This window comes from Desmodus rotundus, chromosome 5 (genome assembly GCF_022682495.2).
Source record: "Desmodus rotundus isolate HL8 chromosome 5, HLdesRot8A.1, whole genome shotgun sequence".
NCBI classification, from domain to species: domain Eukaryota; kingdom Metazoa; phylum Chordata; class Mammalia; order Chiroptera; family Phyllostomidae; genus Desmodus; species Desmodus rotundus.
The window spans coordinates 44852033-44858284 of record NC_071391.1 but is presented as its reverse complement, the minus strand read 5'-3'; the positions used below and the strand labels follow the sequence as shown (position 1 = coordinate 44858284).

The window sequence follows — 6252 nt, the reverse complement described above, 5'->3', positions numbered from 1 at the left end:
TATACATACAGATATAATATATATATATATGAAAGCTGTGGAAAATGATAAAATTAATATAAGTAGTTGTTACACAAATGATTGCTAAGGGATTTTTTTCCTGCCTCTTAAGAGAATCTAAAGTATTCTAAGCTCACGGGAATAATGAGTAACTGTAAAAATAGAACTCCTGTCTCTTACAGGAATATTCTATAGTGGCTGACAATGTTTTTTTAAAAAAAGAAAGAAAAAGAAAAGAAATACAAAAAGATTGAGAGTTAGATTCTGTCTGATAGAAGAAGAGAGAAAGTAAATATCTTTCAAATTTGGAGCTACAGGAAGAAATAGTGACAGAATAATCTCTCTCCTACACAACTATTATCTTTGGAATGGTATTTTACAAAATTATTTGAAATTACATTTACCTGCTGTTTTAATCTAATTTTTAGACAGTGAGCTCTTTAATGCTAATTAAACTCTCTGAAAATCCTGGACTCTAAGAGATAGAGGGGCATGTACCAATGCTACACATGGAAATACGTTAGCAAAATCTTGTGATTTCTGGAGACTGACCACAGTTTTTCTCCCCATAGGGTTCACATATGCTGTAATCTGTTTATACAGCATCATATTCTTTTTGAGTATGGGGTTGATTTTGACCTGTGCTCTGCAAAAACGGTGCTCAGAAATGCACTAGACTATTTCTATTGTGTTTTTATCATCTTTTACTTACAATTTTCTTAGCTTGGGATTAGAAAACAATGAATAAATCTCCCCAAGTTAAAACATCCAACCTTATGATGATTAAAAAGATAAAAATGTAAACAAGACTTATCAATGATATTTTTGCTAGGATGTGTAAATATAGAACTTCTTTCATGTCACGAACCCAGTCTCAGTCCCTGCTCACCTCAGCTTTATGACACTTGTTTTTTTCTTTCTTCTCTGCCAGCTGTCATGCTATCCGTGGGCTGGAAAAGATGGTAGTAGACTCATCACACTGTGTACCAAAGCGATTCTGAACCTGTGTACCTACATAGTATCCTTTATACCATGCTCCCCAAAGGAAAGACTCATGAATTCCCTAGAGCCATATTTGTAAAGGACAGGAGGACCCAGAGGTCATCCACCAGGGTGTCTGCCCTCTCTAGGGATAAGGAGGTCAACTATTCAGAATCAGTGATGTAACCTGAGCCTATGTACACCAGCTATACTCCTTGCCTGGAAGACAGGCCATTACACACATCAGAACTCTTAACCTTCTCAAAGCAAGTTTACTAATGTGATTGAACCCAAATACAGTAGATTCTAATTGCCTGTATCCCCATGATGACTCATCCACTTACTACCTGTGCTATGTTGAGCATGCTACTTAATCTCATTAAAATCTAATATTCTTATACAAAAAAGGGGGGGAAGAATAAAATAGAATATACCTCAAGTGGTTTATGTAAAGCTTAAATGAGTGCTAACATATACTTGCCTGTTAGAATGTAATCTACATAGTAAGTATTTAATACATGTTAATAATAAACAGAAAATGCCACCAGCTTTGTGAATAATACCCATTTATTTTATTTCAAAATAAGACTCTCATGTTTCTTCACAGAATCGAAAATACACAAATGCAGTTTGAGAATCCACCAAGTAATTCTCTGTTGCCTTCTCCATTTAGCATACCAGAGCTTTCATAATCTTCAGTATTTATCAGATTTATAAATAATTTCACATTTCTTTGTGGTTGTATTTAACAGTTCTCAGTATAAAATATTTTAAACAAGGAAATAATAGAAACAAAAAGTTGCGCACTCAGTGTTCAGCACAAATAATAAGACAGAGATTAAAATTGAAGTATGCTGTACACCCTTATTTCTCACTTACTCATCAACTATAACTACTACTCTCTTGACTTTGGGGTTTATTATTATCTTACTTTTCTTTTTATTTTATTACACATAAAAAGCTCATAAAGAAGTAGAACTCACTCCTCGGCATTAACTAGGTCACTGTTAATGTACCGTAAATTTCAAACTCCAGCAGAACATTGTCCAACTGGCAAATTCTTGAGTTCCACTTCTTGAGTTGAGCCAATAGGTGTTTTTAAAGAAAAAGTGACCACAAATGCTAAGCCAACCTTTTAACTTCTGTTTTCTCCTTTACCTGGTTCTTTTACTTCCTTGAAAGCCTTGAGAACTCTCTGATTCCTTCAAATGTTATTTTAATTTCTAATATGTTATACAGCTGTTTTAGTTGTTCTAAGACAGCATTGACCAAATTACATGTTCATCATCAAAAGAAACTGAAATTCTATGTCCTGTCATTTTTTTTTTTACTTTTTAGATGAACCTCATTTTTTAAAAGATTTAGATCCATCCCTCCACCCCTTCTTTTTCTCTGCTGCATAGAATTCCATTGTGTAAATATACCATAATTTTTTGATCCACTCATTTGCTGATGGGCACTTAGGCTGCTTCCAGTACTTGGCTATTGTAAATTGTGAACAGACAATTGTAACTGAATAAAAATAAATAAATAAATTTTAAAAAAGACATTTGACAGCGCCTCAACTACAATATGGTAAAATGAGGAAAAAGAGAGCTTATATTCTAACTCTTCTAAAAAGAAGAATCGAAAGGAATATATCCCTTAGGAATAGTCATATAATAAAGTCCTTCACATCAGTGCAAAAAAAAAAAAGATTTAGATCCAGAGAATAATTGGCAGGGATGTAAAAGACCTGTACTTAGAAAATTACAAGACACCAAAGAAAGAAATTAAATAAGATACAAGTAAGTGGAAGCACAAACTGTGTTCATGGATAGAAAGAATTAACATTATTAAAATATCCATATGATTCAACATAATTCCTATTAACATTCCAATGACATATTTCACAGAACTAGATCAAATACTTCAAAAATTTCTATGGAACTACAAAAAGTCCCACATAGCAATAGCGATCCTGAGAAAGAAGAACAAAGTTGGAGGAATCATGATACCTAATATCAAACTATACTATAAGGCCATAGTAATCAAAACAGCATGGTACTGGCATAAAAAAAGACATACAGATCAATGGAACAGAATACAGAGCCCAGAAATAAGCCCACACCTTTATAGTCAATTAATATTTGGCAGAGGAAGTAAGCACATTCAATGGGCTAAAGATAGTTTATTCAATCAATTTGTTAGAGAAGTTGGACATTTTTAATTTTTTGATGAACCTGTCTTATGACTTAGTGATTTCACTTCCGGGAATATATCTGAAGAAATCTGAAACTCTAATTCGAAAGAATAAATACATACCTATGTTCACTGCAGCATTATTTACAACAGTCAAGATTTGGAAGTAGCCCAAGTGCCCATCAGTAGATAAATGGACAAAAAAGCAGTGGTACATTTACACAACAGAATAGTACTCAGCCATACAAAAAAGAAAATCTTACCTTTTGTGACAGCATGGATGGACCTGGAGAGCATACGCTAAGTGAAATAAGCCAGTCAGGAAGAGACAAATACCATATGATTTCACTTTATGTGGGATCTAATCAACAAAATAAACACAAACAAAATAGACCTTTTTTTTTTTTTTTTGGTCTCTGATGAGGTATGTCCTACTACCTTGTCTCCAAATTGCTGATTTGGTCCTCTATTTATCTAGCCTGCTATTGATTCTTTTCAGCCTATTCTTCATTTCAAATATTGTAGCTTTGCTTTTTCTAGTAGCCTAGTTCTTTTCTATGGTTTTTATGTCTTTTTTTTATGTTGTTGAAGTTCTCACTAATTTCTTTGAGCATAATTATAGCCATTGTTTTAAACTCTGTATCTGGTAGCTTTCTTGCCTCCATTCCATTTCATTTTTTTCTGGGGATTTGTCTTGTTCTTTCAAGACTTGGGGCATGTTTCTTTGTGCCCCCCCTTTTGGCTGCCTTTTTGTACTTGTTTCTGTGTGTTGGGTAGACCTGCTATGCCTTGGGATGGTGGCATTATGTAGTAGATGTCTTGTGGGGCTCAGAGGCCCATTTTCCCTGATTGCCTGAGTCAGGTGCTCCAGGAATGTTCTTTGTGTGGGTTATGGGTGCCCTTCTGCTGTGGTTGAGTACTGATCACTTTTGACTAGTCCATGGGTTGTCCCACCAGGAGATCAACACCAAGTGCAATGCATGAGCTGCTGTGCAGAGGCTGGCTCCAGAAAGCTAATTTTTCCCCACCATGGTCTGCTGTCTGTCAAAATCTATTTTTGTGTGTGCCAGTTGTGGAACTCATTGGGTTGTGCTCTGACGTGGTCTGAACCACTGGTTCAGTTTATTTTGAGGTCCCTTGTAAGGGGACCCATTGGCAGTAGATGTCAGGCATAGTCAGTGATAGGCCTGGGCTACCTGTTTGGAGTTACAAAGCAATGCACAGGTTGTGGCTGCCTCTGCTAGGCCTAGGAGGGACCTAGCTGTGCACCACGGCCAATTTCCATTAGCAATGAGCCTGAGGGTAGGTGAGCAAAAGGCCAAAGCCTCCCCAGTCTCACTTGTCAGATGCCTGTTAGACTCAGTCACTGAAGTAGCCTGAGGGAGTTGCTTATGGAAGGTTCTCAATGAGTCACCAGGTAAGGATGAGTGGTGTTCACCAAAGTGATACAGATTCAAACTCAGCACCAGTGCTGGTTTTGAGGCCACTCAGCAACATGTGGCAGCAGCGTTTCTTTTTTTCTTTTCTTTTCTTTTTTTTTTTTTCTTTTGCCTCAGGATACACCAAAGTCAGCTGCCACAGTGCCTGTTTCCATAGGACAACCTTGCAATGCCCATGTGCTCAGAATAGGAATGAGCTCTTATCTGAGCCTGACAAAGGGGTAGGAGGTAGATGAGATAGATCGTGGGAAACGTAAGTAGGACTGGACGAATTACAATGCACAAGCTGATGCCCACCAACACCTGGGATGTCAAGATGGTCGTATAGTGGAGTGGAGCACAGATAGCCACATAACGGTCAAAAGCCATGGCCAGTATACCTCAGCCTCCATGCCAGTGAGGGCGTGGATCAGAAACATCTGGGCCACACAAGCTCCAAGTTAATCTCATGTACATCAAACCAGAAGACACCCAGCATCCAGGGCACGGAGGTGGTGGAAAGGGCCAAATCGATTGTTGAAAGGATGGCCAGAAAGTAGAACATGGGCTCCCGGAGGGTCTGCTTGGCCTTGATGATGAGGAGAATTGCGACATTGCCCAGGAGAGCCACAAGGTAAACAGAGCAGAAAGGCAGGGAGATCCAGGCATGGGCCTTTTCCAGACCTGGGATTCCAATGAGGAAAAATGTGGCTGGGTGAAAAAGGCTCCTGTTGAGGTATTCCATTTTGTCACTGGTCAAAGGCAAAGGAGGTTAAGCTGCTCCTGCTGTGGAGAAAAACAAAAGAGAGAGAAGGAGAAGTTATCAGGAGAAGAGATCAGAATGAGAAAGAGAAGCACATCCATTGTGGGCTTAGTGGTTCAGGGTAGAGTTGATGGCATGTTTACTGTATGAGTAGGCCTGTCACTCAAGGACACATATTGAGTCAGCCCCAGGGCCAATTAGGTGAGGCTCAGGTCATATTCAAGGTCCATTCTGCCTGCTGACTGAGTTCTAATTCCAAATATGGCAGCTTGCAGCAAAGTCAAGGCAGAGCTCTAATGAGTAGAGCTTACCATTCACTTTGGAAGAGAACAAGGTGTGAATCCACCCTGGGAAATCCACCCTCTCTAGCAACACTGAAAACATCAAGCCTACATCCAGTGCCAACACACTACAGAGGCAGTCAAAAATGCCTTTAAGTAATCCATAATAAAAAGTGAATCATAGATCCAAGTGTGTAGGTGCTCACACAATGAAAACCTGAATTCTTCTGACTCATTATTCGTCTTAGAGATACATACATAAAAACTCTGACCCACACCCAGGAGCATCTCCCAGACACCAGATCAGATTATGAGACACAGTCACATGTTCTCAGACAAGTGCATGCTCCTCAAGATGCCTGGCCAGGAGCAGAAACAGTGATTGCTCATGATTTACACACCAAACAGGAGATGAGTTGGAAAAAGGAAAAGGAGAGTTATCCAATGCCATCTCCCCACTTTGGCTCAGTATCCACACTATATCAGGTCCTCTCAGAGCACCTATTAATCTCACCTGTGGTAATTTTACCACTGCTATGGGGCACACACTTGCTTGGTTACTCGTCCTCCTAACAGTTCAAGACACTAAAAATCCAGGTAGAAAACCCTGAAAGTTTCATATGATTTG

At 38.7% G+C, this 6252-nt stretch overlaps 1 pseudogene; it reads right to left on the bottom strand.

Annotated features, from left to right (window-relative positions):
- Positions 1–4730: 4730 nt before the first annotated feature.
- On the bottom strand, positions 4731–5325 carry LOC112315940 (olfactory receptor 52J3-like; annotated as a pseudogene).
- Between the last annotated feature and the right edge of the window lie 927 nt (positions 5326–6252).